General features: G+C 44.1%; 1 protein-coding gene across 1 annotated transcript in view; it reads left to right on the top strand.

Annotated features, from left to right (window-relative positions):
• The window catches only part of FBXO10 (F-box protein 10), a 794278-nt gene that overhangs the window by 318 nt on the left and 775539 nt on the right, over positions 1 to 18421 (top strand). The gene's annotated exons all lie outside the window — the stretch shown is intronic.

The following is an 18421-nucleotide window of genomic DNA, read 5'->3' as shown; positions in this document are numbered from 1 at the left end:
ATTTTGTTTAGATTTTTTTTTTGTCATCCCATTTCCGTCTGCATGTTTCGTTGATCCTGTGGTCTTTTTTCTTTAAATAAAAGGCTGTCACTCTGTATATTTTAGCCCTACGAGTGTTGTGTGGCAGGTGGGTGAATTTCCCACTCTTGCTTGTTGTCTGTGTTGCTTTTAAATCCAGGGATAATCTGCGGGTGGTTGACAGCTGGTGTAACATTTATGCCAACATTTGGAAATCATAAGGGGAGGTTCTGATGTTCAATCATGCTTGCTCGTTGACTTGCATCGGAAGGAGAGAGGCGTTAGGATGAAGAAGGTAAACCATGCTGGAAAAAGTAAACTTCTTTTCTGACTATTGGCGTCCCCGTCCTAAATAGCAAGAGTTGGAATGTGATGTAATGTTACATTTGTGTAGTTTTCTGGCCAGAAAGCATTTATCATACACAACACCACACACGTTATGTCTTTCTTTCCTCTTGCATAATGTCAGGGTACAAGAACATGATTCAAGAGTGTTTTGATTGGTTTGAGAGTGATGGGTTACTTGGATGTAGCGCTCACCAGATATGACAGTCTAGGATGGTTACTTTTAAGAATTACTGGCAGGTGCCATGGGATGTCATCAGTTGTTAAGGCTTTTAGAGGTCCGTGCACGTTTTTTTTTTTTGTGGTACGTACTGGAAGCAACCCTGTTTTGCCAGTAAGTTTTATGTCCGTGCGCTTAAATTAAGCAGATCCGAGCTGTGGGAAATGTCGTCATAAAAGTAGCTATTGTAAAATTGCTAGCCCAACACTGACGTGTTGAACCTGAATGAAGACGTGTCTTAAAAATCGACTTTGTCCTCACTATCCTTTTTGTAACCGGAGAAAAAAGGCGTACCCACTGCGTTTGCAAAGCCAGACCTATTGACTTTGACAATGCTTTATTCTCGATCAGCCATCGAAGGGTATTCCCAATGCTTCTACTCCATAATGTCTCCTAGACTGCCAACCTCAAAGTTTGTTTTGCAGCCTCCGTTGTTGATATTTCTCTAACTAGAATAATAGCAATTATGTATTTCTTATATAGGGAGTGATACAAACCCACGTTGAAAATAGCAGAAGAGGTTATTATTCCACAGAGTGGTACTCCAATGTATCAACCTCGGAAGGATGAAAGGCTGAGTTGAACCTGCCAGGATTCGAACTTGCCACTCAGACTGTGCAGAGATATCAGGGGCGAGCGCTTAGCTCACTGTGCTATCTGAACGGCTGGGTATAAGGAGCCTATTCCATCGATGTGGTGTTTATTTTGGCCCACCCAGGATTTATTTTAATTACATCAGTGTTCTTTTTTTCACTGAAAGAGCGACCTTGTCTCCAGAAAAAGTTGGGCTCCACACAGCCTCTAGTCTGTACATTTGTGAATTTTTCCCTGAAAAAGCTTGTACTATTTACCCCAGAAAAGGTTGGGTGGTAGGCAGACAAATCATGTTTTCTTCTTATCCCGTTTTATAAAACGTGACCCAGGAAGGTGTGAAAAGGAGATTCTTTTACAGGGCAAGCATATTTCTTTAACATGTTGGCCCTTGGAACTACAGCGTTCATCTAGTGATGTTGTGAAGCTTTCTTACTATCAAAACACATGGTTACATCTCACCATACCACTGTTTCTTTTCTGGTTGTTTAACTGTAGCAGGGTCTATGCTGGTGAAAAAACTTTAAAAAAAACGACTTTCTTCAAATCCAAACATCCTGGTTCTTTCTTATCCGGACTCTATCCGTATCTCTTTGGCCCATAAAGTGATCCACTCTCCTCCAGAGCAAATGTGTAGTCCAAACAGAGCATTTTACAACTCTCTGGAAGGCAGGTTCGCAATACTTTACAGAAACCGTCCCCTCTCATCTGTCCCCATCCCTGTCTGAAGCCTCCACACGGGTCATGCTAACAGGGTCACTCACACCACTCGGATACAAGATACTTTTTTTTGTTTAAAGAAAAACTTTGCATATCGTTACAATTATTTAGGTTCTTGCCACACATCATAAAACTTACAAATAAACTACCAGTATTAACCTTGTTTTCAGCCTTGGTTAACAGTTGTTTGATTCAAATCCAAAATGTTATGAGTCCCACAATTGGAGAAGGCTGTCTGCTTGCTAAACATCTCATCCAGCATTGATCTGTACTAGTTAAAATATCATAATAACGACTACATTTGGCTAGCATTTGATTAGCAATGTTGTACTAATATTTTTAATGTCAACTGACATTATTTGTACCCAAAACATAAAATGAGCATCCATATAGCATTTTTGTCTAGAGCTGAAGTAAGGCATTAGTGGGATGAATACGGTCTGGCAAATTATTTAAAATTCTGCTAGCCCTGCAGGTCGAGTAATTTAGTTTATCTGCTTGACCTAAGAGAACTGCACCCGACCCGTGGCAACAGATGACAAAAAATGTAAATCGGCTTAATGAAAAATGTTGCATGTCACCACAATCCCACTTTGTTTGGCAAATTGCTGCCACCCAGAGGCCAGCCATTCACAGTGAAACTTTTATTTGACATTTACTGCAAAGTAAATGTGAAATAAAAGTTTCAAATATCCCCAGCAAATAGTACTCGCCCATCATAAAATCTACTCGAGTAGACTTTGCAAGCCCTGGATGAGCGTCTGTAAAAGGTTAGCTGCATGAATGGACACAAATAAATGGATATGAGAAAAAGGCTGTGAAAACAGTTTGGCCAGCACTCTAACGTAGGTGTGAATATACAATGTAATCGTAGAGCAAAGCGAGCATTGGAGGCTAACTACAGTGTACGGAATAGCAGCAGATCTGTAGATGTACAGAGTTAATGGAACTATTGATCACTACTTTGCTTAAACATATAGTTGGCTTTGTGTATTCATTATGTAAGAGGAAAGGAAGGTGAAAAGACTAATCGGAGTGGATGGTGTAGCAGGTAGAACACTGGGAAAATTAGATGGATTTTTGCAGTTTTCGGCCATCTCACTTTCAGGGTAGCTGGTATTAAGCAACAGGGTGATGAGATAGAATCTCAACGAGTATGGGATCAGCTCATGGGCTGAGCACCAGTTGCACATATGTATGCAACAAGCATAACACAGACCTAGGTTTTCCACCAAAGGATTTGGCCATGTAATCATGTACATATTCAAAAGTGTTCACTGATCGATGTGATGCAACTTCTCCAATTAAATTAATACAACTGAGATTCAGATTCACTAACCTGCATTTTACTGTAAAGCTTGGAGACAAGTGTTTTACAGTAGCAATACTGTAAGTGTGCATTATGTAACAACTTGCATGTTAAGGACATTCCTGTAATTCCATTCCTAAACACATAATGGTCTTTGCCAGAGAGGGTATGGTTAAGCTTAGTAAAAGTATCATCCCAATTAAGTCTAGTTAACAACAATTATTTGAAAAAGGAAACAAAATCTTACATAGCACTCCCACACAGGCCTATGGCACTTAAGATTGGAGGAGAGGGTTACTTCTGCACTCTCTCTCCATTAGCCTCTTTGAACTTGCAGTGAACAGAGAAAAAAGTGTGGCGAGAGACCGGGGCAAGAGAAGAACGTAGGGTGAACTTTGCTTTCATTGAACAGGCTGACTTAAATAGCTAGCTTTGCTACACAAGTGTCCATTTAATTAGAAAACCTACATAATTGCATAGCACATTGCCATGCAACACTGCTTATTTCATGTCTTGTATCAGTTCTTGTGTGCCTTTCTTTCTAGCAGCCAGATCTAACATGTGTAGAACATCAATACAATATGAAACCAGGCAATATGCCACCTTTTTTGCTTTTTGAGACTTCCGTTTTCTATGTTTACTTTTAGGAGGAGTGCTACCTTGTCATATGTACTGGTAACTGGCTTAATACCGGCCTGTAGGGCAATGGCTAAAGGGCCTCCTAACTAGGACTTTTTTTGGGGCAGTGTGGGCTAGTTTAATATCTTCAGGTATTATGCAGCTGATAGGTTACAACATTGAGCAAAACTAACATGCTTTCAAATGAACAATTGTCCACCCACATATTTTCCCCCAAATCCGCTTTCAGTTGCTGCTCACTTTTTTTTAATTTTTGTGAAAGGTCCTGAAATGGAGTCTGCAAAACTGGCCCACTTTTTGCGGGTGCCCCAGCCTTGCCTACATTGCTGTCTAAACCACGGTTGGTGGGATTGACAATATGGCAGATCTTCTGATGGTATTGACGTCTGAGGTGTTTCATAATCTGTATGCACTAAGGCCATGCTGTTTACTTTCTGCTGGGCCTGAAAAGGCAAGGGTACATGCAGTCTGTTTGTTTCTTGTCGTGGGGGCCGGAAATTGAGAGGTTATTGTGAATGTACTTCTAAACTGCCTGATTCAAATTAAACGGGCAACATTGGGCCCACTCTTGTGGAGGTTCACACCACTTGATTAACCGGATTTCATTCTAAGCTTTTGGTCTGGCTGTTCTCCTTGTTGTTCTTATGATATGATATGATATTTTATTTATAGTGCGCTTGTATTTCAAGGCGTGACAAAGGGAGGACAAGACAACAATCTCACTAGGCCAAGTGACATTGAGATCGCGCAAGGGCTTGGGGGTGAGAAGGAGGAGAAGTGCGAGGCGTAGGATCAAAACATAGAAAAAAAGAAGTGCGTCCAGCAGGTGGCAGTGCAGGGGTTAAGTGCAGAAAGTTTTAGATGAGTGCAGGTAGGGGGACTGTAGAGTTGCAGATACAGCCCTAAGTGCAGGGCTGCCAGGAGGCAGTGCAGGTGTGCAACTGGGAGGTCAGGGACCTGGGACCATGGGTCAGAGGGTAGCCAGGTAACCAGTGCAGTATCAGACAGGAGATCAGCAGGGAAGTGGAAGATAGAAGGCAGAAGCAAAGAGAAAAGTCTTGAGCTGCTTCTGGAACCGGAGATGGTTCTGCTCAAGTTTCAGAGAGGCAGGGAGGCTGCTCCAGAGGGATGCACCAGCCGAAAAGAGAGATCCGCACCCAACTCGTTGGTTAGGAAAGCGATTGACCCTCAAGGAGTTTGAGGAGTGAAGAGCTCAAGAAGGAAGATACTTCTAAAGAAAAAGCTGGAGATATTTGGTCCCAGGCCCCAGAAGGTCTTGTAGACAATGCAAAGGGTCTTGAATTTGATCCTTGGAGCCAATGGCAAGATATCAGTGCTGGAGAGATACGATCCCTGGGCTTGATGCCTGTTCTGGATGAGTTGCAGAGGACGGAGAGTAGAGGCGGGTAAATTTGAAAAGAGGCTGTTACAGTAGTCAAGCCTAGAGAGAACCAGAGCTCTGGAGACAGTGAGCTTCTGTGGGAAGCATAGGAAAGGAAGAATACCTCCTGAGGAGGTGCAGTTGGAAGTTTGACTTCTTAGATATGTCGTAAATGTGAGGCGAGAAGGAGAGTGTGGAGTCGAAGATAACCCTGAAGTTCTTAGCCTCACTGGTGTGAGCAAGAAGAGGGGCATGGGAGGCCGGCCCGAGAGTGGCGGGAAAGAGAGGTGCAGGTGTGCCGATGAGGAGGGTCTCTGTTTTACTGGCATTCAAGCAGAGATCATTGGCGGCGTACCACTCCTGGATAGCAGACAGACAATCCTTGCACTTGTTAGTCTCTTGTTGACTGCATTTTGTGGTTGATGTTTCGTAGATTTAGGGATTGCCTGGGACAATTTGTGGATGGAGTTGTATTTTGGTGCTGTACAGCTCTGCTGTTGATACATGACTAATTAAAAATGTTAATGCAGTGTGTGGCAAGGTGTTCTAAAATGGTGTTCATGACACTGAAATCTGTGAATGTGACTCCTTCATATTTGATTACCTGTGCTATTTTATTTTTATTTTTCATGGGTGCTTCATATTTATCTATTTTGGTGGGGCCCATTTTGCTTGCAGAACCTGGTCTTTGAAAGGCTGAGGATGTGAAATTTAATTTGCGTGGTTATGTTTTGAATTCCCCAAGTGTGTCAGTGGCGGTCAATTGGGTTTTCATCATACTTACTCTCGCTAATGAAGTGTGCATTGGTTTCAGCCAGGGTGTTTGACGTTTTCGATTTAGGAGAACCACACTGGGGCTTCTTGGTGCCTGGACACTATACTTGTGGTGGTTTGCCTATAAACTACATGGGCAGGTTTGCCTTGAGCTCTTTAAGTGGAGTGCAGGTTTTCTGTTTGTCTATGGATAAATTGTTGGCTTCGAAAGCAGAAACAACTGACGCAGTAAATCTCAACCATGTCAGCTTGACAGCGCAACTCCACACTAAAGTTTCATCTATTGCCTATGTTGGTTGAAATGCTTACTCTGTCATACTACCATTTGGCTACATCGGTATGAAAAATTGTACAGTATTTTTCCTCTGCTATAGAGCAAAGCTTTAATAAGTTGTGTACACTTTATATATGTGGGAAGTGACATGCAAGTCTGTGCTATCAAAGATTGAGTAGAAAAATAATTAGCCATTTTAGAGTCTGTAAAACGGAATGAAAAACGTGCATGCAGCATAAAATGGCAATAGTTCAAATGAATATTCCAAATCATTTCATCAACATTAAGGAAAACAAACTCGTCTGCAATTTTGGTTTATAATTCTCAAGATGAAATATTAATTTGCATTGTGTCCACGTTGCTGTTGTCCGCCTTTGCTTACTCTCCTGTTAGACAGGCAAGGACTGTCCTCTTTGAAGTGACTCTTGTGAAGAGGTTGCTGGTCTGGTTCACTTGACTTAGCAAGTAGTGGGGATATATATTATATAGGATTTGAATTTGCAATTTCCAAAACAATTAAATGTATTTAGGAATACTGTCCACCGATTAAGTTGCTGCTATAGTGCTTGTCACATACAGATACCCTTTTTTTTTTTTTTAATATGTGAAGCATTTCCTGTGTTGCACCATGAACCATTTATGGATTAAGAGTAGACTTGTGAGAATTCGAATCTCCTTTTTAGAGGCTGTTCATTAATATCTGTAACTATCAACGTGAAAATACCCCAATCACGTGACAGCAATCCTACGGATCTACGTGATCCGACCGCGGGTGATTTTGCCGTGACCGGAAAATTTGCATGAGAAATGTACGAACCACAAAAGGTTTGTACATTTCTCATGCAAACACACGTTCAAAACACCTACATACACACAACACACCCCCCAACATGAACATACCTGCCTACTTACCTTCTCTTCACGCTGTGTCCCTGTGGCGCCAGTTCCCTTTCACTTCCGTGATCGTGAACTGGCGCCGCAGGGTCCTTTTTTTGGGAGCTGCAGAGGTTTCCCTGACTCACTAAAGTATAGTGAGCGGGGTGTTTTGGGGTGACACCCCTGCAGTCTTTTTTTTTTTTTATTTTATTTTTTTTATTTACCTACAATGCTACCACCAAAGGTTCGAACTTTTGCTGTTCGAACCTTTGGTGGTAGCATTTTTCAGACTTTTTGTACGATCAGACCTTTTTTTTTTCGGTCCGATCGTACAATTCCAATCCTACAGGAATTTGCAGTAATAGTACCCATAACTCCAGGTAAGATTTAGAAGTGGCATTATTCTCTATTCAGTTGGGAGTGAAATGTTGTTTCTGTGGGAATAACAAAATATCTCTCTGATTCCAAGTAGGCGTTCCTTATCGGGTGAAAAATGTATGTTAACAGTAATACATATATTTGTGCAGTCTGTGCTTCAATGCGTCTGGTAATTCAAATCAATATAGTTATTTTTATCATTCTAGTTCCTCTTCAGATCAGGCAATATTAATAATAATAATCTACATTCCTGTGGCACTGCTCTGCTGATGCTGCTTGTCCAAACCTTTCTGCAGAGCAGTGTGGTTGGAAGCGGGGGTTGGGGGTTCTTGTAACCCAAACCCTGCACCACCCTTAGGATGGGGCATCAACGAAGAGGCTATTTCTGGGCTAAGGGCGTGGGAAAGGGACACTGCTCCACAGGATATATTGCCCTGGGCTAACGTTTCAGCCTCATAAAATCAGACAGGAACTGCTTGCAGCCCTCCATCTTAAACGCCAGCAGGGCACAGCCTACATGTTGAATCCTGCATCAGTTAACATTAAATTAATTACACAGCCAACGAGCCCTCTTAATAGAGAGGCTTTTTTAGCTGATTCAGATATTTCTGCGTATTGCTGTTAATGTCTGTGGTGCTATGGTATTTTATTTTTGTGTAGGGTTGGGTTCTTCATAAATGTGTATTCTTATCAGTGGTGGTAGCAGGGCTCCAGATAAGGCAAGTACCAGGCCTTTTTACACATGAAAATCTTGTAAATATGACAGCTTTATTATTTTCCTGGGTACATTTACACAAGGGTTTAGAGTACAGGGCAGTGCAAAGGTCAGGTTACTTGACAGAAACCAGAAGGCTTCTTGTGATTTCTATCTAAATTGATGTAATTGCAAGCCACCTCTGAAACAGAATGTATTTCTCTGAAGCCTTTCAAAATAAATAAACTGCACACTGATCAAAGGAATGTTTTTTTCCATTGAGCTTCAGAAGCACTGTGCATTTTTTCCTAGAATTTTAGGATTGTAAGCTGGAATACTAAGTTGCAATTGAGTTATTTTTGTTTTAACAAGTTATGCTTGTTTTCCAGTGAAAGCAAACCAGTATTGCAAAATTGTATTGTTCAGAGTTCCGGTGCTGTGTGCATAATCATGCAGAGGCAGATAATTTTTACACTTCTAATTTAATTTACAGTCTAATTATAAAACAGTGTGTAAAATGATGACTATGCACTGTCTGGTTTACATCCATTCAACCTTGCAGTCAATGGGGTACATTACTATAAATGGTCAGTGGCAGCAGAGTCTTTGCTCAAGGGTGAGTAATTGTCATTACACTGATCACAGGTGTTCTAGCCTCTCACATCTTCAAGACTACAAATAAAACATCCAAAACATGACTCTCAAGAAAGTGCAAGCGCTTTTCAAAAATATCTAAAAACATATAAAGATCATTATACCTCAGTCTATACTCAGTTAACCAACCTCTGAACAATGTGAGCCAATAAGATAGCTCAGTCAGTTGAGCACTCGTTGCTGCAATCTGTGTGATCTGTGAGTTGCGGGTTTGAATCCCGCCAAGTCCAAATCAGCCTTTCATCCTTTCGAGGTCGATAAAGGAGTACCGACTTTGGTTTGGAAGTAATTGTGATAAATATGTTCTATGTACAGCGCTTTGCCAAAAGAGCTATATAAATAACCATTTGACCATTAGATTAGATATAGAATTTAGCATGGAGTCCTTGCCTCTCTGCACTGTTGTATCATAACATTGGCATACTATTAGGTAGTAATAGCTCCAGGAAATTAGGACTTAGGATCAAAAGACAATTCTACTATTGAATCTCAAAACACACAATACAAATTCATGTATGCTTTACTATATAATTAGCTAGGTTTTTGTGATTTCAACATTTAAATATATACAGGAGAGATCAAATGGCCAAAAATAATGAAAGGTGGATTCTGTCAATGCAGAAAGCTGCCGCATAGTAATGATTTCCATACAGTTTTTTAACACGTCGGCTGGATGTTGCATACATTTTACTCTCTTGCGAAGGAGAAAAGTCATTTTTACTCTCTTAAAATCACATTTACTCTCAAAGTTTAAAAATAGAGAGTAAAATACTCCCACCTCAAAATCGTATCTGGAGCACTGGGTGGTAGTAGTATTTGGAATATAATCATTTTAAGTGTGGTGCTCACCGACTACTCTCTTGGTGCTCTGCTCAAGAAGGTAGGCGAGGTACATCTGATGGGTGAGGTTACAGTTTCTAGAGCTACTAGAACAGGGGTCTGCAACCTTTGGTAGTCAAGATATTTTTGGACTACAACTCCGGTAACCTGAGCCAGCATTGTCAATGTTGGAGGATAATGGAAGCCATAGTCCAAAACATTGGCGAGTCACAGTTTGCGGACCCCAGTTCTAGAAGAACCGAGTTTTGCCATGACTTAGGCTGCCTGGTTGCTTTTACTTGCTACAGTCCAGATAGTCTGGCTATTTCTTGATGATAACATCTGGGTAAATAGTAGCTTCTTGTGCACATTTCTCAATGATAACATGTCTGTTTTTGTGAATTCCCTTGAGCCTGAAGTGCTTTTAGTTTGTGGTTGTTGCCTTTCTGACTTGTGGCTTCTTCCCAAAGAGAGCGTGGTCTCTTTTCCGGGATTTGTTTGTGTCTCTTGCTCATCTGAAGACTGAGGAGGGACTCTAGGACTGTTGTGTTTTCCAATATGGTGATTTGTTCCTGAATCTTACAAAGGGAGGCCAGATGGTACTCTGGCCCTGCCCTACCAGTCCCAGCAAACGGGCTTCTTTCTTGTTCCAGCAGTTGTTGTGGTGTTAAACTCTGTTCGAATGTAATATGTTCAGTGCTTGCTGTACTTGTTATGTTGTTTTGTGGTGGATGGAATGCTCGATAAATGTGTGTTGCCACCGGGAATGCCAGTGAGCATTAGTTTCTAACATTACAGGTTTGGTCAGTCCAACGCCAAAAAGAAGCCAGACCTAACCTACAAAGCTACATCACCTCGTCAGGAGGCCACATTCGAGCCCAGACATTGCCCTCTGCATGAGGACACATATGAACTTAAAAAGCATTGCCAAAGCCTGACTTTGTGTCTTTTGAGCACTGCAGTATGTGTGGTTGCAGCAGGCGGTGAAATGGGTCTTCTCAGGCCTAGTGGTCCATGTCTTTCAGGTATGTCCATGTCCTTTTCTGCCCAAAAATTCTGTTTGTTTCTGGGAATGGAAGTTGTGGTCACAGAAGATCTTCTTGGGAAAGATATCTGTGTCCTGCATTTCATTATTTCGCTTCTATATTCTGGCAAAGCGGTGACCAATCGCTAGGATAAGTGATGGACAATGCGAGGACAGAGGGCCTCTGACTGAAAGCAAGGCAGGGGAATCCTGTCTGCAGGATCTTGGGCAAGAGTGTAATAAAGATCTGTAGCAGAGAAATTTACTGTGCATCAGTAGTCGAAGTGAGTGGGAACGGTCGGGAGCAGAGTTCCACTACTTTTATTTTTTACTGTTAACAGTTCCACTCATTTTTGCAACTATTTTCTCTGTTCCGGAACTGTTCTGTGAAGTTAAAGCACACTAAACAACTTTACCACCAAATAGCAATTACAGCTAAAATGAAAGCTGTTTCAACTCAATTGGCTGTCAACCAGCATGGTTGCCACCCTTGAAAAATGTGTTGCATGTTGCTCCCTTCCTGCCTACCTCACGCTTGCCCTTTTTAACGCTGTTCTGTATTGCATAAGAGCCCTTTGACTCTGAGGCCGGTCTTCAAGCAGGTTTGAGAACATATAGAAATCCTTCAGTAGGTGTGGGAGAAAGACAATTGGTCCGCGTGAACCTGCTGAATGGCATGACTCCTTTTTTTTTCCCCAAAGAGAGTAGCCGGCAAATAAAAATGCAAGCACACCAGGGTTAACTATGGCAACCACATAGCTGTTCAATCCAGCCAGTTTACCGCGGCAACAAGGCTCACAGGCCATCCCCAGAGCCAAGCAGTACCGGACGACCCAAGGTACTCCAGGCCATTAGAATTACGCCTGAAGCAGACATCTGGCCTTTTTGTGTAAAAGCTTCAAGATGGAGCGTTTATTTGTTCACTGGGTTATAGGAGTATACACTAACCTTACTTCCGACAGTATCCCAGATTCACTACGGTAGCCACTGTTAGCTAGGGAACCCATTTACCCCGCAGTGACTAATCTCCAATGCCTATCCTGCTTGTGCTTTCTCCTCAGCGGGAAACGAAATGGATCAGCCGAGAAAGTGAAGCTGTCAGTAGAGAGAGTAATCAAGAGGAGAACGTGAGGTAACTAAATAGGCCAAACTGCGGATGGTAGAAGTAGCACAGCTTTGGGCAAACAAATGCCATGGTGCTGAGACGGGAGGGCCAGGAGATTAGCAGTGTTATGGTCGACATAAGGAACGCAGGTTCTCATATTATATTGACTGCGCACTGCCAGAATTGAGGATCAGTGATTAGTGATCCAAGCATCAAATAATGGCCCTACGAGTGTGGTGGTAAATCTGCCAGAATACCGCCAAGATTCAGTCATCCGTGCCACTGATGCATTTAAAAAGAAAAGAGCGGATGCAGAGTGTCTCCATTGAGTGGCTGTGGTCAGCAGGGGTGTTGATAGGTCTGCAAAAGACCCAGGGATACGCTAGTGGCAGTACTCTGGTCTAGCTAGACTTTTGGTTGTAGCCCCTGAGCTACCAAAAGTACGGGGGCTATAACCCCCTTATCCCCCCAACAAGCAACGCCTGTGGTGGTCAGTAGCTTGCTTTCTCTTGCCCCCCTCCCCTGCCACCCCCTCCTCCTTTCTGCTACTCTCGCCTTCTAAGGGGCCATTCAAATCTGCATCTTGCTGCCCCCCTCTTCGCGTGTGTTTGCTATAAATGAATCGCCTACATTGTGGCCTTGACCTCCATTTCTCGTAGGTATTTTCTTACTGCTAAAGAGAGGCTCCTGTTCCTGCTAGGCCCGGTTGCTTGCGCCCCGTTGTGGTTAGTTTTGACCTTTTTTTTAGGCGAAGACCTTGAGCTGTGCTGCTAAATCTTGATCTGCTGCATTGTGCAAGTACTACTATGTTGTTTTGCTACGCTAGGATTCGACATGCGAGGTTATACCGTGTTTGCTGTGACATGCGCTGATGCTATGAACGTTTTTGGAAGTTTGCGATAGTGAGGCTTGTGTACCAACGTGCAAGGCATGTATGCACTGATAGTACTTGCATATTCTCGATCTAGGATCCATCCGAAACCTAGAATTGGGCCACACTGCGCACACCCAGACCGTGCTACAAGGGCATACCCATGGAAGAGGAGCCCATTGGCATATGCCAGTAACGCTAGTAGCCGTATTGGAGGAAATGTGCAAAGGTGCAAATGCAATTTTGCACAGAATTGGCACTAGAGCAAACATTCCCTACTGCAAAAAAAACTATCCTTTCAATGCATTTTGCCCAGGTGTAAAGAGTGGGCTAGCGCTAATGATTAGCGCATGGGTAAACGTTGCTCTGGTGAAGAAATGCATGTTCTTGGCACTAGGGCAAGTTGGGCAACCATGCAAAATGGTACAATTGTAAAGTTTCTGGAATAAGGCCGCAAACGCCCTGTTGTAACACTCTTCGTCATCCTTCCTCCTGGGCAGGGACTGCATGCAATAGCTTGCAGGTGTGCTGTTGTATCCCTGGGGAGGGGCTGTGCTGTGATTACCCTGAAGAAATGTGCATTCCTTTTGCCGGTCAAGTTCTTTAACTGGCAAGTGCTTAGTGGAGGCAGCCCTCTGGATAACGGGGCGTCCTGTGGGTTATGCATTCCAGGGATCTGGAATGGGTGTTCATCCAGAGCGCAGAGAATGACTTGTGAGCAGCCCTTCTGATAAGTGGTGTGCTGGCTGCTTTACTACCCCTTAAAGTCCTCAAAAACTAGACAAATGCATCCAACAAAAAAAAGAACCAAAAGGAAAACACGAAAGCAACTCGGCAGACAGCAGCCGCCCAGCTTCCACATACACAGCTCCAGTAATACATGTGAAATGTGAAATGGTAATAGGTGTGGATCAGAGGGACCAGCGGAGCCCAAGGAAGGTTCTGTAATATTATTACGCTTGAAGAGGCGCTTTGAGTTAATCGCATAAATTGGTGGATCCGAGGAAGCGTGGATTATGGTTAAAAAAATGTGCCTTTTATATTTAAAATGTTTTTATTTGCCGGATTTATTTATTTATTTGGGGTGAATTGACCTTTTTTTTTTTTACTCTCTAAAAAACATTTGAATCCCAACTTCAAAACATAGGGAATTAAATACTTGCGTTTCAACATCTTTTCTGCAACAGTGTGCTAATGAAGTTGGAGCACGCTGAGTTTCCTTCAGGGTGATTTGTGGTGGCACATCCCCTGGCGCTGTGCTTCCAGTAGAGGGAATTTTTAATGTCCCAGTGCGCATTGCTTAGCTGTTCCAGGCATACACCATGCTCTTTCTGCTAAATCGTGTAATTAATAATGCATAGATCATAAAGTGCCATGTTTAGATGAAAAATAAATGAATGTACCTCTTATTTGTAGTGGATATACTTTGTATTGTACACATGAATGCACAACGCCATTAACTCCCGGTGTCTAAAAATGCATGGCAGTCCAGAAGGGGTTGAGCACTATTGTGCCAGCGACGCATGGAACTGACCTATGAGAAAGAGAGGAGGGCAGATTTAAAAAGGCCCTCCACCCCCACTGAGGTGAAACTGGAACGTGGATAGCCATGCCAGCCGATTGTAATGAATTTGGCCTTTGGAAGGCCAAGTGGTCTGGTCCCATTCAGACGAGCGTGTGCATAATATAAAGGCCCAGTAACCATGCATTAATGAATGTGTAAATAATATTCAATCCAAGTGTATATTGCATAACCTACACGTCACGACTGTCTGGTCATTGAATGAGGAATGAGTGAGGCGCCGATGTTAAATTGGAATCCCTTTTAGCTGTGACTACTTCAAACTGTTGAGATCCCAATGATCCCTTTGCACTTTATCTGTTAAATCTTGTGTAAACGTGCCAGTGACATCATTGGCGGTGCTATACACAGCTACGCGTAGTCCATACGGAAAGGTGATCGATCATTTGGCAACAGCTTGGCCTCTGTACAATCGTTTTAGATTCCCTCTTTAACCCTGTCGAATCGCTGAAGAATCGCTCATTGGCTACAGAAAGATGCCAGCGGCAGCAATGCTGCTTTCAATGCTGGCTTCTTGCGTTCCTTGCATTAACGGCATCGTATGGAGCCAGCCAGCCCACTAGCCTCTCAAGACTTCGGTTGCTTCAACCTGCTTGCATCCCTCCAGGTGATATTCATTTATTTTATTCATTGGGTGTTTATAATGCACCTATTTCAAGGCGCAACAAGACAAAAGGGGGTGGGGGTGATACGGGGATGAAGAATAACAAAAATCTGTCCTGCTAGGCCATGTGTCATTTGGATCGTGCAAGTGCAGGGGAGTGGGGGTGTGGAGTAGGAGCCGGTCAGAGAGGAATGCGCTAATGCTTAGGAGGTAAAGGAAGTGCAGTTGGGAGTGTTGAGCGCACAAGTGTTGGGGGAGAGAGGGAGAACGAGAGGGAGAAGAGGGACCCTGGGCTAGGCGAGTGCTAAGGGGAGGCCAGGTGGACAAGTGCCAGGGGAATGCAGAGAGTGAAGGGACTGAAGGTCCACATTTTAAGTGCCAGCAACGGGGGTTGTATGGGCTCAATAGGGGTGCATGTCCAGCCAGGCTAGTAAAGTGAGAGGGAGCCTGGTAGGCAGGGTCAGACTGGGGCAAGAAATGGGCCCGGTCACCCAAAAAAAAGTGGCCCACCCCTTGCTTCAAAAAAGTGGCCCACCCCTCGCCTCACGACCTTTGACCTCTGACACCACCGGAAGTGATGTCATTTGACTCCCACCCCAAAGTGACATCCCAGGAAGTGATGAAACACGACCTTTCACCCCTTGACAAAACAGGAAGTGCCATCAAATAGCATTGTTCCTAAGTACACTAAATTACTGTGAATCCAAGCAGACGTCAAAGGCCAAAAGATAATATGTTATTGTATAGCACTTATGCTTAATTTCTTTTTTATAGAACAAATATGCCTACAATATCACCTAACCTGTGTTGGTACTCATTTATCGACCTTTAAGGATGAAAGACTTTATGGAAACAAAAAAATGAAAAAGAACATTGTTTTTTTCAATTTTTCTTTCCTTCCAAATTGGCCCAGGCATGGCCAGAAACCGGCCCCCACTCCCCAGGGATGATTTCAGCCCAGCCACAGGCCGAAAGGCCGAGGCACCAATCCGACCCTGCTGGTAGAGCAAGTGCAGTTTGGGGGATGGGGATCAGGGGAGACAGAGGTGCTGGAGTAGACTGGGCGAGGAGGGCCTGGTGCTCTGTATGAATCGGAAGGAACCAGGCAGTCAGTCAAAATGCGGCAGAGGGGGACATTAGCAGGGGAGAGGGAAGGAAGAAGAGAAAAGGAGGGTCATCAGAAGCTTCCGGAATTTAACGAGATCCATATGAAGTCTGAGAGGGTCACAGAGGCCATTCCAGAGGGAAGCCCCTGTGGAAGAGGGAGATCTAGCCCCACTCTCCGCTTGCAAAAGTGTTTAATCTGCAGAGAGTTGGAGCTAGAAGACCGAAAGGGCTCTAGCCGGGAGGTATTTAGGGAGAGAGCGTGGGATGTAACTGGGTCCCAGGTCCCAAAAAGCCTTGGGGATGACGCAGATGGTCTTGAACTTGATCCTCGCAACAACCGGCAGTCAGTGGAGAGTTGTTATGGCTGGAAAGATGCAGTCCCTGGGCTTGAGGCCAAGGATAAGTCTCGTAGTCCTATTCTGGATTAGTTGAAGGGAGTATTTAGGCAGAACAAAGAAGAGGCTGTTGCAGTAATCCAGCCTAAAGAGAACCTGAGCTATGGAGACATTGAGTTTTCTGGGGAAAGGTGAGGAAAGGGAGAATGCCTCTGAGGAGGTGCAGCTGAAAGTGGGCCTTCTTGGCAAGGTCCGCAAGTGAGGAGAGAAGGAGAGGGAGGAGTCGAAGATGATACCAAGGTTTTTTGACTCGCAAGAGTGTGACCTTGGGGGAGGGGTAGGAGGCCAGGGGAGCCCGTGGAGTGCGGTCAGAGAGACAGAGGGAGATTGGGTCCTAATGAGAAGGATCTCAGTCTTAAAGGCATTAAGGCAGAAATCATTAGCAGCACACCACTAGCAGTCAGACAGTCGGGAATGAGATGGGAAGAAGAGGAGGGCAGCTTGAAGGAGAGCTGCGTGTTGTCCGCATAACACTGGAAGTGAGGAGAGAGAGAAGTCAGAGATCAAATGGGCTAGAGGGGCAAGGTAGATGTTGAAGAACCACGGCTGGAGAATAGAGGCCTGAGGTACACCACTGATTGTGATGGAGTAGGGAAAAGGGCCCAGTTGAACCTGGGATGGTCGGTCCGAGAGGAAGGAGGTCAATCAGTCCAGTGCCAGGTCTTTGATGCCAGAGGCGATTTATAAGGGTGGCATGATTGACCATATAAAAGGCAGAGGAAAGGTCAAGAAGGATGAGAACGGAAGGAGTGCTGTAATCAAGATTTGAGTGCATGTCCTCACAGGTGTTCCAGAGTGAAATTTCTGTGTGTCTGGCTGCTCTGAAGTCAGACTGGTGGATGTGGAGACAACCAACAGATTAATTGTGGTGGATCAGCTGGGATATGGCCAGCACCTCCAAGATTTTGCACAGGAAGGGGTCGTCGGAAGGCTTTTTGAGGAGAGTGTGCAAAAGGGGGTGCTTGAGGAGTAGCGGAAAAGAGTGAGTGCAGAAATCACCCAACGTTTGAGCAAGTGAGGCAATGTTCTCCTTGATGGTTCTGGAGGAGCAGAGGAGCACCTGTTTGTAAGAGATTTTCATAGAGAGGACTTGTCTAGAGACCTCATGTGGTAATATGGGTGAGAACGGGGAGAGTAGGAGGGAAGGGAGGAGGGGGGACAAGGGAGGCCTGAGAGCGGGTGAGGGAGAAGGGATGGGTGTAGAGGAGAGTGAGGACAGGACGTCCTGAGTTTTTGTTATGAAGTGAGAGGCCAGCGCAGTGCCAGCGGTGAGGAATGGCAGAGAAGAAGTTAAGACTACCGTAGAATTGGTGAGTTCCTTGCAGATTTTCAACAGTTCAGCCATCCTGTTAGTGGCCCCTGAGCTGCAGGCTTGGACATAGGCTTCCTTCTTCGAGCGGATGGAGAGTCTGTATTGGCTTTGGAGCAGGCAGCAGATCCGTCTGTCATAGGATGTGTTGGAAGCCTGCCACTTCCGCTCAGCAACTCTGCACTCGGGAGGATAGCTCAGGGGCAACCTGCTCGCCTTGCAAGCAAGACAATCCAGAGCAACGCAGGTTCGATCCCCGGGTCCACGCTTAGAAACCTCCTGGGTATTCAGCACATTATAATTTAGCACGTTATAAATAACCTATCATATCATATCACTTGCATTTCAGAGCAGCTATGTCAGGATCATACCAGGTGTTGCGCTTGGAGGAAGGCTTCATGCAGATCTCCTACAACTTGTAGGTTAACTCCTTCAAGTAGATTTTCCTCAATCGCATTCTGTAGCCACTTCGGATTCTAATTGTCCTCCTTGGTGCCAGTATGCTTGCAATGAGGGAAGCTCTTACACAGATTCTCTCAGAGCTCTCCTGGGAGGTGAATTGGTGGTTCCATGTCCTTGTTAAAAAGTATGGCGGTAAAAAAGATCAAGAAGATGTGTATGATCTTCTATTCAAACACACAGTTGCATGAACTGTGCTTTGTCCAAGAAAATGTCATCACAATGACATCACAATTTCCAAGATTCCCTTTTCCTTCGGAGATCCCTAGAGTA

This window comes from Ambystoma mexicanum, chromosome 6q (assembly GCF_040938575.1).
Source record: "Ambystoma mexicanum isolate Mex_15411 chromosome 6q, UKY_AmexF1_1, whole genome shotgun sequence".
Taxonomy (NCBI): domain Eukaryota; kingdom Metazoa; phylum Chordata; class Amphibia; order Caudata; family Ambystomatidae; genus Ambystoma; species Ambystoma mexicanum.
The sequence above is the reverse complement of the archived record's forward strand: the minus strand, read 5'-3'. Positions and strand labels throughout refer to the sequence as shown.